Consider the following 22419-nt stretch of genomic DNA (forward strand, 5'->3'; position numbering starts at 1 on the left):
ATTATATTGCATGTAACAAACAAACTGTTCAAAGATCGAAGTAAGAAACCTTGCGTTTACCCATTTAATTGTTTGTTTATGATAGATTTGATTGTAAGACACGGAAGCGTACTATATAAGACAGACGTTTATCGATAACCCAATCATTCAAAATATACCTGAACGTTGCGACCAAAAGTGTTGTGAAGGGCTCGTCCGGGATTTGAACCCGGGACCTCTCGCACCCGAAGCGAGAATCATACCCCTAGACCAACGAGCCGATGTGTCAACTGCTCGTATAAACAATAATTGTTTTAACCAGAAAGTTCGATCCTTTGCCATTATCGAATGTTCACGCCTATGTGATGTGTATTGCTTGGAAGGTTTACGCATTTTGTGTCGACTGCAACCTTGTGCGCCCGGCTAGCTCAGTCGGTAGAGCGTTGGACTCTTAATCCAACGGTCGTGGGTTTGAGCTCCACGTTGGGCGATATTTTGCGCGAAGTATTAGATTGGATGAGACAGATTTGCAAATCAGGCAAACTAGCTGATTTGGAATTCATTTCAAGTGTTTGGCATGGCTTGTACCAAAGCATATGACACAAAGACAACATTTTGTTTAAGTTGCAATTATATTGCATGTAACAAACAAACTGTTCAAAGATCGAAGTAAGAAACCTTGCGTTTACGCATTTAATTGTTTGTTTATGATAGATTTGATTGTAAGACACGGAAGCGTACTATATAAGACAGACGTTTATCGATAACTCAATCATTCAAAATATACCTGAACGTTGCGACCAAAAGTGTTGTGAAGGGCTCGTCCGGGATTTGAACCCGGGACCTCTCGCACCAGAAGCGAGAATCATACCCCTATACCAACGAGCCGATGTGTCAACTGCTCGTATAAACAATAATTGTTTTAACCAGAAAGTTCGATCCTTTGTCATTATCGAATGTTCACGCCTATGTGATGTGTATTGCTTGGAATGTTTACGCATTTTGTGTCGACAGCAACCTTGTGCGCCCGGCTAGCTCAGTCGGTAGAGCGTTGGACTCTTAATCCAACGGTCGTGGGTTCGAGCCACATGTTGGGCGATAGTTTGTGCGAAGTATTAGATTGGATCAGAAAAATTTGTAGTTCCGACAAAGCGGCTGATTTGCCTTTTTTCAATTGTTTGGCATGATTTGTACCAAAGCATTTGACACAAAGACAACATTTTGTTTGAGTGGCAATCATATTGCATGTAACAAACAAACTGTTCAAAGATCGAAGTAAGAAACCTTGCGTTTACGCATTTAATTGTTTGTTTATGATAGATTTGATTGTAAGACACGGAAGCGTACTATATAAGACAGACGTTTATCGATAACCCATTCATTCAAAATATACCTGTACGTTGCGACCAAAAGCGTTGTAGAAGGGCTCGTCCGGGATTTGAACCCGGGACCCCTCGCACCCGAAGCGAGAATCATACCCCTAGACCAACGAGCCGATGTGCCAACTGCATGTATGCATAAGGCTTGTTCTAAACAGAAAGTTCGAAACTTTGCCATTATCGTATGTTCACACCTATGTGATGTGTATTGCTTGGAACGTTTACGCATTTTGAGTCGACTGCAACCTTCAGCGCCCGGCTAGCTCAGTCGGTAGAGCGTTGGACTCTTAATTCAACGCTCGTGGTTTGGAGCCCCACGTTGGGCGATATTTTGCCCGAAGTATTAGACTGTATCAGACTGATTCGCAAATCTGACAAACTAGCTGATTTGACTTTCTTATCAAGTGATTGGCATGATTTGTACCAAAGCATTTGACACAACCACAACATTTTGTTTAGGTGGCAATCATATTGCATTGGACAAACAAACTGTTCAAAAATCGAAGTAACCAACGTTGCGTTCAGGCATCAATTGTTTTTTTTTCAAATGATAAATTTGATTGTAACAAATGGAAGCGTATGATATAAGACAGATACGTTTCGATAAACCAGTCATTTAAAATGTACTTGTACGTTGCGACCAAAAGTGTTCTAGAAGGGCTCGTCCGGGATTTGAACCCGGGACCTCTCGCACCCTAAGCGAGAATCATACCCCTAGACCAACGAGCCGATGTGGCAACTGCACGTATAAACAAGAATTGTTTTAACCAGAAACTTCGATCCTTTGCCATTATCGTATGTTCACGCCTATGTGATGTGTATTGCTTGGGAGGTTTACCCGTTTTCTTTCGACTGCAACCTTGTGCGCCCGGCCAGCTCAGTCGGTAGAGCGTTGCACTCTTAATCCAACGGTCGTGGGTTCGAGCCCCACGTTGGGCGATATTTTGCCCGAAGTATTAGATTGGATGAGATAGAGTTGTAAATCAGGCAATTGGAATTCTTTTCAAGTGTTTGTCATGACTTGTATCAAAGCATTTGACACAAAGACAACGTATTGTTGAAGTGGCAATTTTATTGCATTGAACAAACAAACTGTTCAAAGATCGAAGTAAGAAACCTTGCGTTCACGCATTTAATTGTTGGTTTGTTTTTTCAAATGATAGATTTGATTCTATCAAATGGAAGCGTACGATATAAGACAGATTGTTTCGATAACCCAGTCATTCAAAATATACTTGTACGTTGCGACCAAAAGTGTTATAGAAGGGCTCGTCCGGGATTTGAACCCGGGACCTCTCGCACCCAAAGCGAGAATCATACCCCTAGACCAACGAGCCGATGTGTTAATTGCATGTATACATAAGGCTTGTTCAAAACAGAGAGTTCGAAACTTTGCCATTATCGTATGTTCACACCTATGCGATGTGTATTGCTTGGAAGGTTTACGCATTTTGAGTCGACTGCAAGCTTGTGCGCCGGCTAACTCAGTCAGTAGAGCGTTGGACTCTTAATGCAACGGTCGTGGGTTCGAGCCCCTCGTTGGGCGATATTTTGCGCGAAGCATTAGTTTGTATGAGATAGATTTGTAAATCAGGCAAACTAGCTGATTTGGAATTCTTTTCAAGTGTTTGGCATGATTTGTACCACAGCATTTGACACAAAGACAACGTATTGTTCAAGTGGTAATTTTATTGCATTGAACAAACAAACTGTTCAAAGATCGAAGTAAGAAACCTTGCGTTTACGCAATTAATTGTTTGTTTGTGATAGATTTGATTGTAAGACACGGAAGCGTACTATATAAGACTGACGTTTATCGATAACCCAATCATTCAAAACATACCTGTACGTTGCGACCAAAAGTGTTGTAGAAGGGCTAGTCCGGGATTTGAACCCGGGACCTCTCGCACCCGAAGCGAGAATCATACCCCTAGACCGACGAGCCGATGTGTCGACTGCTCGTATAAACAAGAATTGTTTTAACCAGAAAGTTCGATCCTTTGCCATTATCGAATGTTCACGCCTATGTGATGTGTATTGCTTGGAAGGATTACGCATTTTGTGTCGACTGCAACCTTGTGCGCCCGGCTAGCTCAGTCGGTAGAGCGTTGGACTCTTAATCCAACGGTCATGGGTTTGAGCTCCACGTTGGGCGATATTTTGCGCGAAGTATTAGATTGGATGAGACAGATTTGCAAATCAGGCAAACTAGCTGATTTGGAATTCATTTCAAGTGTTTGGCATGGCTTGTACCAAAGCATATGACACAAAGACAACATTTTGTTTAAGTTGCAATTATATTGCATGTAACAAACAAACTGTTCAAAGATCGAAGTAAGAAACCTTGCGTTTACGCATTTAATTGTTTGTTTATGATAGATTTGATTGTAAGACACGGAAGCGTACTATATAAGACAGACGTTTATCGATAACCCAATCATTCAAAATATACCTGTACGTTGCGACCAAAAGTGTTGTGAAGGGCGCGTCCGGGATTTGAACCCGGGACCTCTCGCACCCGAAGCGAGAATCATACCCCTAGACCAACGAGCCGATGTGTCAACTGTTCGTATCAACAAGAATTGTTTTAACCAGAAAGTTCGATCCTTTGCCATTATCGAATGTTCACGCCTATGTGATGTGTATTGCTTGGAAGGTTTACGCATTTTGTGTCGACTGCAACCTTGTGCGCCCGGCTAGCTGTGTCGGTAGAGCGTTGGACTGAGCTAGCCGTGCGCACAAGGTTACAGACTCTTAATCCAACGGTCGTGGGTTCGAGCCCCACGGTGGGCGCTATTTTGCGCGAAGCATTAGAATGGATGAGACAGATTTGTAAATCAGACAAACTAGACACAAAGACAACATTTTGTAGCTGATTTGGAATTCTTTTCAAGTGTTTAGCATGACTTGTATCAAAGCATTTGGTACACAGACAACATTTTGTTTAAGTGGCAATTATATTGCATTGAACAAACAAATCGTTTAAAGATCGAAGTAAGAAACCTTGCGTTCACGCACGTATTGTTCAAGTGGCAATTTTATTGCATTGAACAAACAAACTATTCAAAGATCGAAGTAAGAAACCATGCGTTCACGCATTTAATTGTTGGTTTGTTTTTTCAAATGATAGATTTGATTCTTACAAATGGAAGCGTACGATATAAGACAGATTGTTTCGATAACCCAGTCATTCAAAATATACTTGTACGTTGCGACCAAAAGTGTTATAGAAGGGCTCGTCCGGGATTTGATCCCGGGACCTCTCGCACCCAAAGCGAGAATCATACCCCTAGACCAGGGGTCGCCAACCCGCGGCTTTGGAGCCGCATGCGGCTCTTTGATCCCTCTGATGCGGCTCGGTTTTTAAATTTACCAAATGTTGTACATTTGAATAAAAATTATTAGACGATCATGCCGAACACAAAAGTCGAACACGAAAATTGAAGTGCAGTAGCATGACTGTACTCGCTTGTTGTAGTTACCTGCAACCCCGCCTCTATACCATCAAACGTGAATTCTGAAAGAGGCAAACTGGCGGCGCGCAGGTTAATACGCAATATGAGACAATACTGTTTTTGTTTACAGTGTGTGTGCGCGCGTAACAACAGCTCTTTGTTAATTGTTATGCAACAAACGCGTTAACAAAGGAATAAAAATTTGCAAAAACAGAATATGCAACGCTACGTAAAGTTGTTTTCTCTGCTGACGAGACTAGTGCATCAGTGTGTCTAATATGCAATAAAACACTAGCTAACAACAAAAGTCGAATGTCATCAGACTAAAAACGTTTTGCATTTTATTTCAAATTTTAAAACGGCTTCGTGGCTCCCAGTGTTTGTTTTACTACGTAAAACTGGTCCGAGTGGCTCTTTGAGTAGTAAAGGTTGGCGACCCCTGCCCTAGACCAACGAGCCGATGTGTTAAAAGGCTTGTTCAAAACAGAAAGTTCGAACCTTTGCCATTGTCGTATGTTCACACCTATGTGTTGTGTATTGCTTGGAAGGTTTACGCATTTTGAGTCGCCTGCAACCTTGTGCGCCCGGCTAGCTCAGTCGGTAGAGCGTTGGACTCCAACGGTCGTGGGTTCGAGCCCCACGTTGGGCGATAGTTTGTGCGAAGTATTAGATTGGATAAGAAAAATTTGCAGTTCCGATAAAGTGGCTGATTTGGCTTTTTTCAATTGTTTGGCATGATTTGTACCAAAGCATTTGACTCACAGACAACATTTTGTTTAAGTGGAACAAACAAACTGTTTAAAGATCGAAGTAAGAAACCTTGCGTTCACGCATTTAATTGTTTGTTTATTATAGATTTGATTGTAAGAAACGAAAGCTTACGATATAAGACACTCATGTTTCGATAACCCAATCATTCAAAATATACCTGTACTTTGCGACCTAAAGTGTTGCAGAAGGGCTCGTCCGGGATTTGAACCCGGGACCTCTCGCACCCGAAGCGAGAATCATACCCCTAGACCAACGAGCCGATGTGTCAACTGCACGTATAAACAAGAATTGTTTTAACCAGAAACTTCGATCCTTTGGCATTATCGTATGTTCACGCCTATGTGATGTGTATTGCTTGGAAGGTTTACCCGTTTTCTGTCGACTGCAACCTTGTGCGCCCGGCCAGCTCAGTCGGTAGAGCGTTGGACTCTTAATCCAACGGTCGTGGGTTCGAGCCCCACGTTGGGCGATATTTTGCCCGAAGTATTAGATTGGATGAGATAGAGTTGTAAATCAGGCAATTGGAATTCTTTTCAAGTGTTTGTCATGACTTGTATCAAAGCATTTGACACAAAGACATCGTATTGTTGAAGTGGCAATTTTATTGCATTGAACAAACAAACTGTTCAAAGATCGATGTAAGAAACCTTGCGTTCACGCATTTAATTGTTGGTTTGTTTTTTCAAATGATAGATTTGATTCTATCAAATGGAAGCGTACGATATAAGACAGATTGTTTCGATAACCCAGTCATTCAAAATATACTTGTACGTTGCGACCAAAAGTGTTATAGAAGGGCTCGTCCGGGATTTGAACCCGGGACCTCTCGCATCCAAAGGGAGAATCATACCCCTAGACCAACGAGCCGATGTGTTAACTGCATGTATACATAAGGCTTGTTCAAAACAGAAATTCGAATATTTGCCATTATCGTATGTTCACACCTATGCGATGTGTATTGCTTGGAAGGTTTACGCATTTTGAGTCGACTGCAACCTTGTGCGCCCGTCCAGCTCAGTCGGTAGAGCGTTGGATTCTTGATCCAACGGTCGTGGGTTCGAGCCCCACGTTGGGCGATATTTTGCGCGAAGCATTAGTTTGGATGAGATAGATTTGTAAATCAGGCAAACCAGCTGATTTGGAATTCTTTTCAAGTGTTTGGCATGATTTCTACCAAAGCATTTGACACAACCACAACATTTTGTTTAGGTGGCAATCATATTGCATTGGACAAACAAACTGTTCAAAAATCGAAGTAACCAACGTTGTGTTCAGGCATCAATTGTTTTTTTTTTTTTTCAAATGAAAAATTTGATTGTAACAAATGGAAGCGTATGATATAAGACAAATACGTTTCGATAAACCAGTCATTTAAAATGTACTTGTACGTTGCGACCAAAAGTGTTCTAGAAGGGCTCGTCCGGGATTTGAACCCGGGACCTCTCGCACCCTAAGCGAGAATCATACCCCTAGACCAACGAGCCGATGTGTCAACTGCACGTATAAACAAGAATTGTTTTAACCAGAAACTTCGATCCTTTGCCATTATCGTATGTTCACGCCTATGTGATGTGTATTGCTTGGAATTTTTACGCGTTTTCTGTCGACTGCAAACTTGTGCGCCCGGCTAGCTCAGTCGGTAGAGTGTTGGACTCTTAATCCAACGGTCGTGGGTTCGAGCCCCACGTTGGGCGATAGTTTGTGCGAAGTATTAGATTGGATCAGAAAAATTTGCAGTTCCGATAAAGTGGCTGATTTGGCTTTTTCAATTGTTTAGCATGATTTGTACCAAAGCATTTGACACAAAGACAACATTTTGTTTAAGTGGCAATCATATTGCATGTAACAAACAAACTGTTCAAAGATCGAAGTAAGAAACCTTGCGTTTACGCATTTAATTGTTTGTTTATGATAGATTTGATTGTAAGACACGGAAGCGTACTATATAAGACAGACGTTTATCGACAACCCAATCATTCAAAATATACCTGTACGTTGCGACCAAAAGTGTTGTAGAAGGTCTCGCCCGGGATTTGAACCCGGGACCTCTCGCACCCGAAGCGAGAATCATACCCCTAGACCAACGAGCTGATGTGTCAACTGCACGTATAAACAAGAATTGTTTTAACCAGAAAGTTCGAACCTTTGCCATTGTCGCATGTTCACACCTATGTGATGTGTATTGCTTGGAAGGTTTACGCATTTTGAGTCGACTGCAACCTTGTGCGCCCGGCTTCTGGTTATAACAATTCTTGTTTATACGTGCAGTTGACACATCGGCTCGTTGGTCTAGGGGTATGATTCTCACTGATGGTGCGAGAGGTCCCGGGTTCAAATCCCGGACGAGCCCTTTTATAACACTTTTGGTCGCAACGTACAAGTACATTTTAAATGACTGGGTTATCGATAAACGTCTGTCTTTTATCGTACGTTTCCGTGCCTTACAATCAAATCTATCATTTGAAAAAAACAAACCAACAATTAAATACGTGAACTCAAGGTTTCTAACTTCGATCTTTGAACAGTTTGTTTGTTACATGCAATATAATTCCCACTTAAACAAAATGTTGTCTTCGTGTCAAATGCTTTGGTACAAGCCATGCCAAACACTTGAAAAGAATTCCAAATCACCTAGTTTGCCTGATTTACAAATCTGTCTCATCCAATCTAATAATTGGCACAAAATATCGCCCAACGTGGGTCTCGAACCCACGACCGTTGGATTAAGAGTACAACGCTCTACCGACTGAGCTAGCCGGGCGCACAAGGTTGCAGTCGACTCAAAATGCGTAAACCTTCCAAGCAATACACATCACATAGGTGTGAACATGCGATAATGGCAAAGGATCGAACTTTCTGGTTAAAACAATTCTTGTTTATACGTGCAGTTGACACATCGGCTCGTTGGTCTAGGGCAGGGATGGCGAACCACTGACCCGCGGGTCACAAAGTGACCCACCACGTGAATTCCGGTGACCCACTTGTAATTTCACAAATTTATACTGATTACTATAGGTAGGGTTACCAGACTTCCAAGATTAAAAAGCAACACAACAGTTAACTTTAGACTTCCTAATGTCTTAAAATACAGATTGTTGAGTCAATTGTGAGGCAACAGAAATGTTTATTTAAACGTAAACGATTTGTTGTACCTTTGTTGATGCTGTTCGGTTCCACATATTTATGCGAATCTTTGTTTTCACACATGAATTTCATAAAATCGAGTGCCAGGAATCGTCTCAGCTATGATAGGACTACTGCGCGTAATAAACTGAAAACTACCTAGGATTGCAAGACTTGCAGAAAGATGCTGCAACAAGTATCTTAGCACTGACATGTAGTAAAATATGTGACCCACTTTGTTTTCTTTCCGAATTTTAATATCATGTTTGACCCATTCAACTAAAAAGGTTTGCCATCCCTGGTCTAGGGGTATGATTCTCGCTTAGGGTGCGAGAGGTCCCGGGTTCAAATCCCGGACGAGCCCTTCTATAACACTTTTGGTCGCAACGTACAAGTACATTTTAAATGACTGGGTTATCGATACACGTCTGTCTTATATCGTACGCTTCCATTTGTTAGAATCAAATCTATCATTTGAAAAAAACGAACAAACAATTAAATGCGTGAACGCAACGTTTCTTACTTTGATCTTTAAACAGTTTGTTTGTTCAATGCAATATAATTGCCACTTAAACAAAATGTTGTCTTTGTGTCAAATGCTTTGGTACAAATCATGCCAAAGAATTGAAAAAAAGCCAAATCAGCCACTTTATCGGAACTGCAAATTGTTCTTATCCAATCCAATACTTCGCACAAACTATCGCCCAACGTGGGGCTCGAAACCCACGAATCTATCATTTCAAAAAACAAACCAACAATTAAATGCGTGAACGCAAGGTTTCTTACTTCGATCTTTGAACAGTTTGTTTGTTCAATGCAATATGATTGTCACTTAAACAAAATGTTGTTTTTGTGTCAAATGCTTTGAAACAAGTCATGCCAAACGCTTGAAACGAATTCCAAATCAGCCAGTTGGTTGGAATTACATATCTGTCTTATTCAATCTAATACTTCGCACAAATGCGCAAACCTTCCGAGCAATACACATCACATAAGCGTGAACATACGATAATGACAAAGGATCGAACTTTCGGTTTTGAACAAGCCTTATGTATACATGCAGTTAACACATCGGCTCGTTGGTCTAGGGCAGGGGCGGGCAACATACGGCCCGCGGGCCGGATCCGGCCCGCGACGGAATTTTAAGCGGCCCGCAGACAGTATCCGGTCTTACATGATAATGTGGCCGGCGGCCACAGTCTGCCACAATCCCCCACTACTTGCTTACTACGTCAAATTATAGTTGTAACGGACAGTAACGCTCCCCGATAGTAAAAAACTTTCTCGCCGTTGTTACCATTGCACCATACGTCCATTGTTACGACATAACTGCCAACCTTGTGTGTGGCCTGCTTTCACGGTTTCCTTTGTTTCCACACGCCTAATTAGTGTTTCAGCAGTATCAAAGTCTGTGGTGTATGCATTAAATTTCCTGTGGTAAATAATTTTATGTTTGTCAGTTAGATTGTTTGGACTGTATTGTAATTGTGACGTTCTTGATTGTATTTGGTTTAGGTGGTCAAAAATCCGTTTTAAATCACTGGATAAATACGCGATTAATGTATCGATTCAGGAATCCGGCCCGCCAAGTACTTCATTTTCCCATATCAGGCCCGCCGACTGGGGAAGTTGCCCGCCTCTGGTCTAGGGGTATGATTCTCGCTTTGGGTGCGAGAGGTCCCGGGTTCTAATCCCGGACAAGCCCTTCTACGACACTTTTGGTCGCAACGTACAAGTATATTTTGAATGACTGAATTATCGAAACATATCTGTCTTATATCGTACGCTTCCGTGTCTTACAATCAAATCTATCATTCGAAAAAAAAAAAAAGTAAATGCGTGAACGCAATGTTTCTTAATTCGATCTTTAAACAGTTTGTTTGTTCAATGCAATATGATTGCCACTTAAACAAAATATTGTCTTTGTGTCAAATGCTTTGATACAAGTCATGCCAAACATTTGAAAAGAATTCAAATCAGCTAGTTTGTCTGATTTACAAATCTGTCTCATCCAATCTTATGCTTCGCGCAAAATATCGCCAAGCGTGGGGCTCGAACCCACGACCGTTGGATTAAGAGTCCAACGCTCTACCGACTGAGCTAGCCGGGCGCTCAATGTGGCAGTCGACACAAAATGCGTAAACCTTCCAAGCAATACACATCACATAGGCGTGAACATACGATAATGGCAAAGGATCGAACTTTCTGGTTAGAACAATTCTCGTTTATACATGCAGTTGGCACATAGGCTCGTTGGTCTAGGGGTATGATTCTCGCTTAGGGTGCGAGAGGTCCCGGGTTCAAATCCCGGACGAGCCCTTCAACAACACTTTTGGTCGCAACGTACAAGTATATTTTGAATGACTGAATTATCGAAACATATCTGTCTTATATCGTACGCTTCCGTGTCTTACAATCAAATCTATCATTCGAAAAAAAAAAAAAAAGTAAATGCGTGAACGCAATGTTTCTTAATTCGATCTTTAAACAGTTTGTTTGTTCAATGCAATATGATTGCCACTTAAACAAAATATTGTCTTTGTGTCAAATGCTTTGATACAAGTCATGCCAAACATTTGAAAAGAATTCAAATCAGCTAGTTTGTCTGATTTACAAATCTGTCTCATCCAATCTTATGCTTCGCGCAAAATATCGCCAAGCGTGGGGCTCGAAGCCACGACCGTTGGATTAAGAGTCCAACGCTCTACCGACTGAGCTAGCCGGGCGCTCAATGTTGCAGTCGACACAAAATGCGTAAACCTTCCAAGCAATACACATCACATAGGCGTGAACATACGATAATGGCAAAGGATCGAACTTTCTGGTTAGAACAATTCTCGTTTATACATGCAGTTGGCACATAGGCTCGTTGGTCTAGGGGTATGATTCTCGCTTAGGGTGCGAGAGGTCCCGGGTTCAAATCCCGGACGAGCCCTTCTACAACGCTTTTGGTCGCAACGTACAAGTATATTTTGAATGACTGGGATATCGAAACATATCGGTCTCATACCGTACGCATCCGTGTCTTACAATCAAATCAATCATTAGAAAAAACAAACCAACAATTAAATGCGTGAACGCAACGTTTCTTACTTCGATCTTTGAACAGTTTGTTTGTTCAATGCAATATAATTACCACTTAAACAAAATGTTGTCTTTGTGTCAAATGCTTTGAAACAAGTCATGCCAAACGCTTGAAAATAATTCCAAATCAGCCAGTTTGTTGGAATTGCAAATCTGTCTTATTCAATCTAATACTTCGCACAAAATATCACCCAACTTGGGGCTGGAAACCCACGACCGTTGGATTAAAAGTCCAACGCTCTACCGACTGAGCTAGCCGCGCGCACAAGGTTGCAGTCGACTCAAAGTGCGTAAACCTTCCAAGCAATACACATCACATAAGCGTGAACATACGATAATGACAAAGGTTCGAACTTTCTGTTGATAACAACCCTTATGCATACATGCAGTTGACACATCGGCTCGTTGGTCTAGGGGTAGGATTCTCGCTTTGGGTGCGAGAGGTCCCGGATTTAAATCCCGGGCGAGCCCTTCTACGACAGTTTTGATCGTAACGTACAAGTATGTTTTGAATGACTGGGTTATCGAAACATATCTGTCTTACATCGTACGCTTCCGTGTCTTACAATCAAATTTTTGTCTTACAATCTAACATTTGAAAAAACAAACAAACAATTAAATGAGTGAACTCAACGTTTCTTACTTCGATTTTCAAACAGTTTGTTTGTTCAATGCAATATAATTACCACTTAAACAAAATGTTGTCTTTGTGTCAAATGCTTTGATACAAGTCATGCCAAACATTTGAAAAGAATTCCAAATCAGTTAGTTTGCCCGATTTACAAATCTGCCTCATCCAAACTAATGATTCGCGCAAAATATCGGCCAACGTGGGGCTCGAACCCACGACCGTTGGATTAAGAGTCCAACGCTCTACCGACTGAGCTAGCCGCGCGCACAAGGTTGCAGTCGACTCAAAGTGCGTAAACCTCCCAAGCAATACACATCACATAAGCGTGAACATACGATAATGACAAAGGTTCGAACTTTCTGTTGATAACAACCCTTATGCATACATGCAGTTGACACATCGGCTCGTTGGTCTAGGGGTAGGATTCTCGCTTTGGGTGCGAGAGGTCCCGGATTTAAATCCCGGGCGAGCCCTTCTACGACAGTTTTGATCGTAACGTACAAGTATGTTTTGAATGACTGGGTTATCGAAACATATCTGTCTTACATCGTACGCTTCCGTGTCTTACAATCAAATTTTTGTCTTACAATCTAACATTTGAAAAAACAAACAAACAATTAAATGAGTGAACTCAACGTTTCTTACTTCGATTTTTATACAGTTTGTTTGTTCAATGCAATATAATTACCACTTAAACAAAATGTTGTCTTTGTGTCAAATGCTTTGATACAAGTCATGCCAAACATTTGAAAAGAATTCCAAATCAGTTAGTTTGTCCGATTTACAAATCTGCCTCATCCAAACTAATGATTCGCGCAAAATATCGGCCAACGTGGGGCTCGAACCCACGACCGTTGGATTAAGAGTCCAACGCTCTACCGACTGAGCTAGCCGGGCGCACAAGCTTGCACTCGACTCCAAATGCTTGAACACTTTAGGAATGACACATCACTTAAGCGTGAACGTACGACAATGGCAAAGGTTCGAACATTCTGTTTATATTGGCAATAGTTCGAACTTTCTGTTTAGAACAAGCCTTATGTATATGTGCAGTTAACACATCGGCTCGTTGGTCTAGGGGTATGATTCTCGCTTTTGGGTGCGAGAGGTCCCGGGTTCAAATCCCGGACTAGCCCTTCTACAACACGTTTGGTCGCAACGTACAAGTATATTTTAAATGACTGGGTTATCGAAACATATCGGTCTTATCGCTTCCGTGTCTTACAATCAAATCTATCATTTGAAAAAACAAACAAACAATTAAATGAGTGAACGCAACGTTTTATACGTCGAACTTCAAACAGTTTGTTTGTTCAATGCAATATGATTGTCACCTGAAAAAAATGTTGTCTTTGTGTCAAATGCTTTGGAACAAGTCATGCCAAACGCTTGAAAAGAATTCCAAATCAGCCAGTTTGTCGGAACTACAAATCTGTCCTATCCAATCTAATACTTCGCACAAAATATCGCCCAACGTGGGGCTCGAACCCACGACCGTTGGATTAAGAGTCCAACGCTCTACCGACTGAGCTAGCCGGGCGCATAACGTTGCAGTCAACTCAAAAAGCGTAAACCTTCCAAGCAATACACATCATATAAGCGTGAAGATACGATAATGACAAAGGTTCGAACATTCTGTTTAGAACAAGCCTTATGTATACTAGCAGTTAACACATTGGCTCGTTGGTCTAGGACAGACCTGAGCATTTTACGGCCCGCGGGCCACATCCGGCCCGTTGGCTGTCCCTGTTCGGCCCGCGTGACGTTTAAGTGAATTAAAACATCAATCCAATATAGATCTATATATGCTGTGCATGAAATACGGCAATTTTGCTGTTATTTTAAAAAGACATTTGTTATGTATGATTACGTAAAGTGATGCACGTGCGTAGGCGAACAGCTACGTGTGATGCTGGTCAAAATCGTCATGAAACACAAGTTGGTCAACCCATTGTTATGCGATAGAGCCTATAGTGCTCTTTTGTGTCAAAATAATACAGCGTGGATGCGAAAAACACAAAAATCTGATTTTTACAAACTGGAAAGCTTAAACGCAAATTTGATCATCTTAATTGAATAAACACTTTGGGTTTTAACATTTCAGCGTAATATTGCAAGCTAATCGTTGTTTTTCATGTCAATTTGCCCGATTATTTTTTATGCAAACTATAAATATTTGCATTACAACGCTCAATGTTGAATAAAGTTTAACCAAGTAATCGTTGGTTTGGCCCTCGGACATAAGTCAGGTTTCTTATGTGGCCCGTTTTAAAAATTAATTGCCCACCCCTGGTCTAGGGGTATGATTCTCGCTTTGCGTGCGAGAGGTCCCGGGTTCAAATCCCGGACGAGCCCTTGTACAACAGTTTTGATCGCAACGTACAAGTATATTTTGAAAGACTAGGTTATCGAAACATATCTGTCTTATGTCGTACGCTTCCGTGTCTTACAATCAAATCTATCATTTGAAAAGAATGAGCTAGCCGATCGCACAAGTTTGCAGTCGACTCAAAATGCTTGAACACCTAAGGAAAGCCTCATCACTTAAGCGTGAATGTACGATAATGACAAAGGTTCGAACTTTCTGTTTAGAACAGTGTTTCTCAATCTGGGGGTCGCGACCCCCCAAGGGGTCGCCAAGCACTTTTGAGGGGGTCGCGGAGACGTAACCGAACACGGAATACTTTATCTGTATCATAAAAACTTTCCCTGTGACTTTTGTTTAGCATGTAGTAACTCACACGACCGTTTGATTTAGAACGGGCGCAACATTATTTGCGATTGTATACTTCTATAATTGCGGGTTTTGGTTTTTCTTAACATAAAAAAAACACGAAATAGTGAAATAGTTAGTGAAAAAAAGGGGTTTTCCGGAATACAGCAAAACGCCGAAATATTGCAGCCACGTTAAGATTGCAAATGTGTGATGAACACAATCAACACATGCTGGTAGTTAAACTTCTTGTGTGTGTGCGTATGTATAGGGGTCGCGTGGTGTTAGAAAATCTCTAAAGGGGGTCGCATAGTAAAAAAGGTTGAGAACCACTGGTTTAGAACAACCCTTATGTATACACACAGTTGACACATCGGCTCGTTGGTCTAGGGGTATGATTCTCGCTTCGGGTGCGAGAGGTCCCGGGTTCAAATCCCGGACGAGCCCTTCTACAACACTTTTGGTCGCAACGTACAGGTATATTTTGAATGATTGGGTTATCGATAAACGTCTGTCTTATATAGTACGCTTCCGTGTCTTACAATCAAATCTATCATAAACAAACAATTAAATGCGTAAACGCAAGGTTTCTTACTTCGATCTTTGAACAGTTTGTTTGTTCAATGCAATATAATTTCCACTTAAACAAAATGTTGTCTTTGTGTCGAATGCTTTGATACAAGTTATGCCAAACACTTGAAAAGAATTCCAAATCAGCCAGTTTGTCGGAACAAAATCAGTCTTATCCAATCAAATACTTCGCACAAAATGTCGCCCAACGTGGGGCTCGAACCCACGACCGTTGGATTAAGAGTCCAACGCTCTACCGACTGAGCTAGCCGGGCGAACAAGGTTGCAGTCGACTCAAAATGCGTAAACCTCCCAAGCAATACACATCATATATGGGTGAACATACGATAATGGCAAAGGTTCGAACTTTCTGTTTATAATAACCATTGTGTATACATGCAGTTGACACATCGGCTCGTTGGTCTATGGCAGTGGTTCTCAAACTTTTTGAGCATGCGGCACATTAAGTCCAACGCTCTACCGACTGAGCTAGCCGGGCGAACAAGGTTGCAGTCGACTCAAAATGCGTAAACCTCCCAAGCAATACACATCATATATGGGTGAACATACGATAATGGCAAAGGTTCGAACTTTCTGTTTATAATAACCATTGTGTATACATGCAGTTGACACATCGGCTCGTTGGTCTATGGCAGTGGTTCTCAAACTTTTTGAGCATGCGGCACATTAAAAAACTACAATTTTCTTTTGCGGCACACTTCGCAGGTAAACATAAAAAACTTGTTCAAAGAATGTTAATTTTTAACTTTATTCCGGTGGCTATGGATGTTTTTCATTACCAATAAAAATGGTCTATGGGTATGATTCTCGCTTTGGGTGCGAGAGGTCCCGGGTTCAAATCCCGGACGAGCCCTTCTACAACAGTTTCGCAACGTACAAGTATATTTTGAATGACTGGGTTATCGAAACATAAAGGCCGCGCTGGATCGAATCGAACGAACACACAATAATGTTTTGTATCTGTTTTTATCTGTTGGCATTGCTTTTTGTTGTACTTTTGTTGGTGTGTTATTATCACACTGTATTTTTGTTTGTCTCTTGTTTTATACAGTATCATGCTGTGTTGTGATTAGTTGTTTTGTGTTTGTTTTACTTTGTGTTTCATTGATTAATTTTCTGCTTTATAAATAGTCTTATTTTCAACATATTTGTTTGCCCATTTTTATTTTTGTCATACTAAATTTGATACCGGACATACAAACGATAAAAGATTACATAAACACTGTACTAGCGCCAAACGTCTAGAAAGCTAGTTGTTTCTGTTTGTTTTGTCCTGTATAATTGTTTTCGTTCGTATAATATTTGTCGTTCTGTGTTTGCAATTTTTGTTTTGCGTCTCTCTTTTTATTTGTGTTTGTTTGTCTTTCTGTCTGCGTTGATATTTGTCGTATCCAATAAATTCTTGTTTGTATTTCTTTCTGTATCTGTCTTAGGTCTGTTTAGTTTTGTCTTTTATCCTTTGTTTTTTTGTGTTTCACTGTTCTCATGTTTTTTTTTATCTCTTCTCGAGCTCTTTTGGTTTGTCCGTTTGCCATAAATCGCTTTCATTAGAATTGTTGAAGGTGTCGTGCAATTTTTTTAAATGTTTTATTTGTTTTGCATAAATAAGACTACTATTAGTGAAACCAGTCTGTGGCATCTATAAAGCTCTTTGGCGCTAAACCGTTGTTACGGGTTTCAGGCCGTTTTTAAGATAGATAGGCAGTTTTGGTATTGTGCAGAAATAAATGATTGAATTATGTTTAACATCGCCATCTAAATAGACTTTTGAACAGTTCCAAAATTCTGTCAAAAAAACTTAAAATTACCAACCACACATGTTTGTCTTGTTTTATTACATCTTAAATGTACGTTATGCCCGAGGCCCCTAGTTTATCATAATTTCTTCTTGATCGAGATGATCGCAGCGCCCTTGATGTGTGCAGTCTAGGCAGTTGGCGAATACTGCAATAAAAACAACGTTATTCTCATCAAAAGAAAACTTTAAAAAGTTTGGCTTTGTGGGTATGAAATCTACTTACTCCGTGTCGTTAAAAAGTCACTGCAGTCCTTTCTGCAGAAGCAGTGCGCCTGTTGACACAAAATAAATACCAACTTTATTCATTAAACCAAAAATGCAGTGAATGACTTATCGTATTATTTGCTAAATATACGATTTTCCACAACTAAAGAAGATTTCTAGTGCAGTCAAACTTATCACGATTGAAGTGGGTTTCCTAATAAGCTTCGTCCGGTTAACCATAGGCTATATTACATGTACTACTTTGACCACATAAGGTCGGTTTCGTAACAAGCTTAGTGCATCTTCAAACGATAAGCACTTAACACAAATCGTAAGCTTTGGACATTGCAGATGGTTTCGTCATACCGATGAGTGTTCTTTGCAGATTTGTGGTTGATCAACTCGCTGACGGCTTCTGACGTAAATTTACCTCAAAAGATTTTGATCAAAAACGCGGCTGTCCGTTAATGTACGTCGAGACCAAACAGTACAAGCAGCAATTGCGTGATAGGCGCGTGTCTGGAGCGACGCTTGGCGGGCATTAAACTTGATTATGTGAAGTAACAAAGGCGACTTTTCTAGCAAATGCTTGAGGTAGTTATAACGTATAATTGTTAGCTAAAGTTTTAAGTGATTATTGTGCATGAGTTGCAGCAGTAAATTTTGTGCATCAGTTTATATTGTGCGTAAGTTGAAACATTACTTTCAATGTAATTCGTTATTGATGCTGTTGAGACCTCGCAGCAGACAAGACAATGCAATTGTGCGCAATTATTGAAACAATTAACAAAAGCCCGCACGTGATTGCCGGGTGCACTAAAAGTGTTGAGTGCAGTTTTATAACTTTGTCGAAAAACAGTTAGGCTAAAATTGTTCTCTAAGTGCTGTTTAATAGATTTTAAATTAACTGTTTATTGTTAAGTTTCCTCAATACCTTTTATTTGCTGGTGCGTCGCAAGTCCAGAAAACTTTTCCAGAGGCGTCGCAACAAAAAAAGTTTGAGAACCACTGCTTTACAGCATGAAAACATTAAGTATTTTCTTGAAACGAAATTCGAACAGTTACCATTGTCTGCTACGAACTCGTAGCGAAATCATGTCTGGTATCCTCGCGACACGTTCTTTAGTGATTGAACATTTAAAACAGCCTAATCTGCACCTGTCTAGCATACACTACGCGTTAATAAAAATTTGTAAATATTTTTGCAGTGTTTGTGCCTTATGTTCAAAAATAGGCCAATCCAGTGAACAATTCGCAGCATATATATATCCTTCACAACTTCGCAAGACCAAGTGGTTGATAGATTCAGCCTATGTATGGGATAGCTTCAAGGGTAATACATTTTGCAATAACATGGATCTGATAACGCGTTAATTTATCATATCCACAACCTTAAATAGAAAATATGTGTAAAGCCACTTATCTAAGATAAACCACTGCTAATTCGAGCGTAGACCAAAATGCCTGGTCTGTATCGAGTTCAAACATTGGGCGATATTGTGCTGTGTGAACTATTGTAAGTATGCGATAGTTTTTGCAAACCATATAAGGTTGAAGGCTTGTCTTTATTTTCGAGTGTTTTCTGTTGTCTATGGACTATACACTACAGTAGTTTGGGGAAAGCATTCGGTTTGAAGTCTTACCTGAATCGAAATAATAGTAGGCTATCAACTAGCTCGTAATTTGTCGAAGAAAACTGCAAAGTATCAGATTTTTGTTGCTGACATCCTAAAGTATATTGCCTAAACAGCATCAGAAGCCTCAGCGAACAATCATACAAAATACACATCGATGAAAACGCATTCTAGAAATATTCTACTCTAAAAATATATAAAGCATATATTATAGAGTTAATATGGCTGCAGCAAGTCAAGTAAACGCCCAGTGAAAACACTGCGGCATGAAACCTTGCTTAGTGACCCACTAACTAAAAACACTGCAAGTTAGAGCATCTTAGGCGGGATAATAAGTAAAATAAACGCCTTTTGCGTCCGATAAATGCACAACAAAGGTTTTCTATTGCCTCGTATCGCCCTCTTTGTTCAGCATTTAAAGAATTCGCATAAAAAGATCCGTAAAACACCTGTCTGTGCGGACAGATTGTTGGAGGCCTTGAGTAAGCGCGTTTCTACTCTCCCCTCGTGTGACGTTCCGCGCTCGTAACCGGGGCGCGTTCACGGAACGTTACAACTTATTTTAGGAAATGTCTAATTTGCCGCACACATCTTTGAGCGCCAATAGCCGACTTTTCGTGTTGCTTGCCAAATATGTATTGGAGCACGATGCCAAGTAACGAAAGGCGTCTGGAATTCGGGCTCTAATTAAAACCTGTCATACTTCAGCACGAATATGTTAACAAAGTAAACAAAAACGCCCTAATGAAAAATTTTGAATTTTGCAATTTATTTGTTTATTTTGTCCTTCCTTCTGAAAATAGATTTGGATTTTAGTTCTAACAAATTACACATTCCTGTTATTCATTGCTGTACACCAGGGGTGGGGAACCTACTTAGTATCGCGGGCCGCATGATTTGCGCAACATTTTCGGGCGGGCCTAATATTTTTTATTTTCCGATTCCGTGTAAAAATACCCTAAGCACACAAGTGGTTTTATATTTCATCGCTCCAGATTTGATTTTTCCTTTGCGGCCACTGTGGATATTTTGGTTAGTTTGTTGCTGTAACGTACGAAATATCGTCAAATCGGAAGAAAATTTGGGACAATTTTGCTTTCAACAAACGTGCTGGCGATACAGCAACAAAACGTGCCTCCAAACTGCAAACAGTTTTGGTTAGTGCCGAATTGTTTATGACGTCAAACAAACAATTGTTAGCCAGTGAATGTTGGGCCATTGTTGTGTGTAAATGTATTGTAATAAATGGTGTTAACCTTGACAAAACATTTTCTTAAAATTGCTAAGCCAATGATAAACGTTACAGCAACGTGTTGAAAATGCCAACTTAACATTATGTAAAACATCGATTGTGACGAACGTTGCATTCTATGGAAAGTTTGTTTGACTTTGAATTTGAGTTCTTGTAGTTGCTCGCATTAGTGACGTCATATTTTATGTCCGCCACCTTGCATTTTTGTAAAACTCGGCGCCTATGGTTGAATGTTTAGAAAAGGATGGCGTCATATTGTGGAATGGGGAGATAACCAGTAATGTCGAGGTCATTTGTACATGAACATTTTATTGTTTATATGCTATGTTGTATACTGTAATTTAACAAAATTGTGACGGGCCACATTAAAAAAGCAAGCGGGCCGCAGGTTCCCCACCCCAGCTGTACACAAATCTCGACAACTGTAGTTTTCCAAAAAACAGTTGAAATTTGATCTAATTTCAAAACGGTTTACAAATAATTAAAATGACCCATGCAGTGGCGTAGCAGCCACTTGGCGGTTCTGGCTCTGCGCCAAGGGCGGCAGGCTGCAAGGGGGCGGCAAAATGACTTAAGGGGACACTTCTGGATAAAAGTCAATATTTTTCAAAAGACGTTTTTTGTTCTTATAAAAAAGGAAATTTTATCAGGATTCTGAATCTGTAAGCCTTTTTTCATAATTCAAATTATTTATTTGTCAAAACTCACTTCAAAGTGAGGCACCTAAGACCTTCAGGGGCACCCCCAGTTGTAAAGCACACATAACATGGTTGTCTCTTACAAACACAAGTCCCTTGAGGAAAAAAAATAACTCAAACAGCTAGATTTAACCATTTCCAACAGGTTTTCGCTGGAGCGAGAAACTGATCTTTGTTTTTCTGGTGAACTCAGTATCAGTGAGGTTGTGGTATGAGAAGGTGTTGCTCTTTGTGCTAGGAATTTTTCGAGCTAGAAAAAGCTTTACTCAGGATTATATTTTTCTAGGCAAACACTTGGCTTAGTGAACCAGTAGCCTACTTGCTCATTAACAGATACTTTTGACTCTATTACTATAGCATAGCTTAGCCTACCAATACTGTTGTCAATAACTGCAAAAATAAAAGCCGTGAGTGGAGTTTCTCAAAGCTAAAAATGATAAAGTCTTATTTACGTTCTACCATGAATGATGATCGGCTATCAGCTCTATCGATTCTTTCTAGAGAAAGAGACTACGTTCAAAAACTTGATCTCGAAGATATTATCGCTGATTTTGCTTCGGCGAAAGCTCGAAAAGTTCAATTTTGATGCAACTATTGATCTTTTATTTGCCTGATACATTTGTTCTCCATTTTTTGTCATTTATTTTTGGCCTTAACGCTGAGACAGTGAGGCTTCTTTCTCGAGCAATATAGAACTTCTGAGACGCGGCACATTATTTGTAATTATTTTTATTGAAAAGATTGCTTGAACATGAAACTATTTTAAAATTTGCTGCAGTCTACTTAGGGCGGCATTTTCAACGAAAGCCAGGGGCGGCAGCATATGCTCCTACGCCACTGGACCCATGGACATTTCAGACGCATGAAACTGTAATCAAAATAAAATGATTTCAAATCGCCCAACTCAACGATAAAAATTGACCGGATCAATTAAATCAGAAAAAAGATACAAATCTTTAAAAAACAAAAGCTTTTTGTTAAAAAGAGGGTTGTTAATCAATTTACTTTTATTTTTCACTACAATTCCGAAAGTTTCATGCAGATGCTTATATATTTTTTGCCCGCGTGAGTGCATACGACCACCCTGGTTGCCATTTGAAATCATAT

General features: G+C 40.3%; 1 long non-coding RNA gene and 24 other non-coding genes across 25 annotated transcripts; 8 read left to right on the forward strand and 17 right to left on the reverse strand.

Annotated features, from left to right (window-relative positions):
• Positions 1–187: 187 nt before the first annotated feature.
• Positions 188–259, reverse strand: Trnap-cgg (transfer RNA proline (anticodon CGG)). Its single transcript has one exon. It is a non-coding gene; the product is annotated as a tRNA-Pro (tRNA).
• A 137-nt stretch (positions 260–396) lies between these two features.
• Positions 397–469, forward strand: Trnak-cuu (transfer RNA lysine (anticodon CUU)). The gene has a single exon. It is a non-coding gene; the product is annotated as a tRNA-Lys (tRNA).
• Positions 470–795: 326 nt separating this feature from the next.
• Trnaq-cug (transfer RNA glutamine (anticodon CUG)) lies at positions 796–867 on the reverse strand. Its single transcript has one exon. It is a non-coding gene; the product is annotated as a tRNA-Gln (tRNA).
• A 137-nt stretch (positions 868–1004) lies between these two features.
• Trnak-cuu (transfer RNA lysine (anticodon CUU)) lies at positions 1005–1077 on the forward strand. The gene has a single exon. It is a non-coding gene; the product is annotated as a tRNA-Lys (tRNA).
• A 325-nt stretch (positions 1078–1402) lies between these two features.
• Trnap-cgg (transfer RNA proline (anticodon CGG)) lies at positions 1403–1474 on the reverse strand. The gene has a single exon. It is a non-coding gene; the product is annotated as a tRNA-Pro (tRNA).
• A 541-nt stretch (positions 1475–2015) lies between these two features.
• On the reverse strand, positions 2016–2087 carry Trnap-agg (transfer RNA proline (anticodon AGG)). The gene has a single exon. It is a non-coding gene; the product is annotated as a tRNA-Pro (tRNA).
• A 536-nt stretch (positions 2088–2623) lies between these two features.
• Trnap-ugg (transfer RNA proline (anticodon UGG)) lies at positions 2624–2695 on the reverse strand. The gene has a single exon. It is a non-coding gene; the product is annotated as a tRNA-Pro (tRNA).
• Positions 2696–3839: 1144 nt separating this feature from the next.
• Trnap-cgg (transfer RNA proline (anticodon CGG)) lies at positions 3840–3911 on the reverse strand. The gene has a single exon. It is a non-coding gene; the product is annotated as a tRNA-Pro (tRNA).
• Positions 3912–5771: 1860 nt separating this feature from the next.
• Positions 5772–5843, reverse strand: Trnap-cgg (transfer RNA proline (anticodon CGG)). Its single transcript has one exon. It is a non-coding gene; the product is annotated as a tRNA-Pro (tRNA).
• Positions 5844–5980: 137 nt separating this feature from the next.
• Trnak-cuu (transfer RNA lysine (anticodon CUU)) lies at positions 5981–6053 on the forward strand. The gene has a single exon. It is a non-coding gene; the product is annotated as a tRNA-Lys (tRNA).
• Positions 6054–6379: 326 nt separating this feature from the next.
• Positions 6380–6451, reverse strand: Trnap-ugg (transfer RNA proline (anticodon UGG)). The gene has a single exon. It is a non-coding gene; the product is annotated as a tRNA-Pro (tRNA).
• Positions 6452–6587: 136 nt separating this feature from the next.
• On the forward strand, positions 6588–6660 carry Trnak-cuu (transfer RNA lysine (anticodon CUU)). The gene has a single exon. It is a non-coding gene; the product is annotated as a tRNA-Lys (tRNA).
• Positions 6661–6996: 336 nt separating this feature from the next.
• Positions 6997–7068, reverse strand: Trnap-agg (transfer RNA proline (anticodon AGG)). The gene has a single exon. It is a non-coding gene; the product is annotated as a tRNA-Pro (tRNA).
• Positions 7069–7205: 137 nt separating this feature from the next.
• Trnak-cuu (transfer RNA lysine (anticodon CUU)) lies at positions 7206–7278 on the forward strand. Its single transcript has one exon. It is a non-coding gene; the product is annotated as a tRNA-Lys (tRNA).
• Positions 7279–8272: 994 nt separating this feature from the next.
• On the reverse strand, positions 8273–8345 carry Trnak-cuu (transfer RNA lysine (anticodon CUU)). The gene has a single exon. It is a non-coding gene; the product is annotated as a tRNA-Lys (tRNA).
• A 2399-nt stretch (positions 8346–10744) lies between these two features.
• Trnak-cuu (transfer RNA lysine (anticodon CUU)) lies at positions 10745–10817 on the reverse strand. Its single transcript has one exon. It is a non-coding gene; the product is annotated as a tRNA-Lys (tRNA).
• A 137-nt stretch (positions 10818–10954) lies between these two features.
• Trnap-agg (transfer RNA proline (anticodon AGG)) lies at positions 10955–11026 on the forward strand. Its single transcript has one exon. It is a non-coding gene; the product is annotated as a tRNA-Pro (tRNA).
• A 334-nt stretch (positions 11027–11360) lies between these two features.
• Trnak-cuu (transfer RNA lysine (anticodon CUU)) lies at positions 11361–11433 on the reverse strand. Its single transcript has one exon. It is a non-coding gene; the product is annotated as a tRNA-Lys (tRNA).
• A 137-nt stretch (positions 11434–11570) lies between these two features.
• On the forward strand, positions 11571–11642 carry Trnap-agg (transfer RNA proline (anticodon AGG)). The gene has a single exon. It is a non-coding gene; the product is annotated as a tRNA-Pro (tRNA).
• A 971-nt stretch (positions 11643–12613) lies between these two features.
• Trnak-cuu (transfer RNA lysine (anticodon CUU)) lies at positions 12614–12684 on the reverse strand. The gene has a single exon. It is a non-coding gene; the product is annotated as a tRNA-Lys (tRNA).
• A 562-nt stretch (positions 12685–13246) lies between these two features.
• On the reverse strand, positions 13247–13319 carry Trnak-cuu (transfer RNA lysine (anticodon CUU)). Its single transcript has one exon. It is a non-coding gene; the product is annotated as a tRNA-Lys (tRNA).
• Positions 13320–13889: 570 nt separating this feature from the next.
• Positions 13890–13962, reverse strand: Trnak-cuu (transfer RNA lysine (anticodon CUU)). Its single transcript has one exon. It is a non-coding gene; the product is annotated as a tRNA-Lys (tRNA).
• A 1548-nt stretch (positions 13963–15510) lies between these two features.
• Trnap-cgg (transfer RNA proline (anticodon CGG)) lies at positions 15511–15582 on the forward strand. Its single transcript has one exon. It is a non-coding gene; the product is annotated as a tRNA-Pro (tRNA).
• A 325-nt stretch (positions 15583–15907) lies between these two features.
• On the reverse strand, positions 15908–15980 carry Trnak-cuu (transfer RNA lysine (anticodon CUU)). The gene has a single exon. It is a non-coding gene; the product is annotated as a tRNA-Lys (tRNA).
• Positions 15981–17544: 1564 nt separating this feature from the next.
• Positions 17545–19543, reverse strand: LOC145224279 (uncharacterized). The gene is made up of 3 exons (XR_013859604.1): positions 19372–19543; positions 17748–17796; positions 17545–17670 (listed from the first exon to the last, which is right to left on the reverse strand). It is a non-coding gene; the product is annotated as an uncharacterized LOC145224279 (long non-coding RNA).
• Between the last annotated feature and the right edge of the window lie 2876 nt (positions 19544–22419).

Source organism: Phallusia mammillata, chromosome 4 (genome assembly GCF_965637545.1).
Source record: "Phallusia mammillata chromosome 4, kaPhaMamm4.hap1.1, whole genome shotgun sequence".
NCBI lineage: Eukaryota > Metazoa > Chordata > Ascidiacea > Phlebobranchia > Ascidiidae > Phallusia > Phallusia mammillata.